Here is a 387-nt window from a genome sequence, read left to right as displayed (position 1 = left end):
GGACAGGACAGGGGACAGGGGACAGGGGAAAGGGGACAGGGGCCAGGGGCCAGGGGCCAGGGGCCAGGGGACAGGACAGGGGCCAGGGGCCAGGGGACAGCCCTGCCTATCCCTAGACTTGTGAGGGTTAACAAGTCCCAGAGTCAAATGCTGGCACATGGTCAGGTCTCAGGGCCTGAAGGTCGGTGTCTCTGCAGACCCCGAGCCCACCGGCATCCTCGCTGACAGAGGAGTGAGGCAGACGATCATGGGGCTCAGGCGGGCGGGAGGGAGGACCGCCAGAGAGCTCACAGCCGGCCACGCCCTCGGGACACCTGGGTGCTTGTCAGGGTCCCTGGGAGAAGCCTTGATCTCCTAATCGGTAAGGGCCTCCCTCCCTCCAAGGAT

The sequence above is a fragment of the Myotis davidii genome, unplaced genomic scaffold (assembly GCF_000327345.1).
Source record: "Myotis davidii unplaced genomic scaffold, ASM32734v1 scaffold1073, whole genome shotgun sequence".
Taxonomy (NCBI): domain Eukaryota; kingdom Metazoa; phylum Chordata; class Mammalia; order Chiroptera; family Vespertilionidae; genus Myotis; species Myotis davidii.
Note: the sequence above shows the minus strand (reverse complement) of the source record.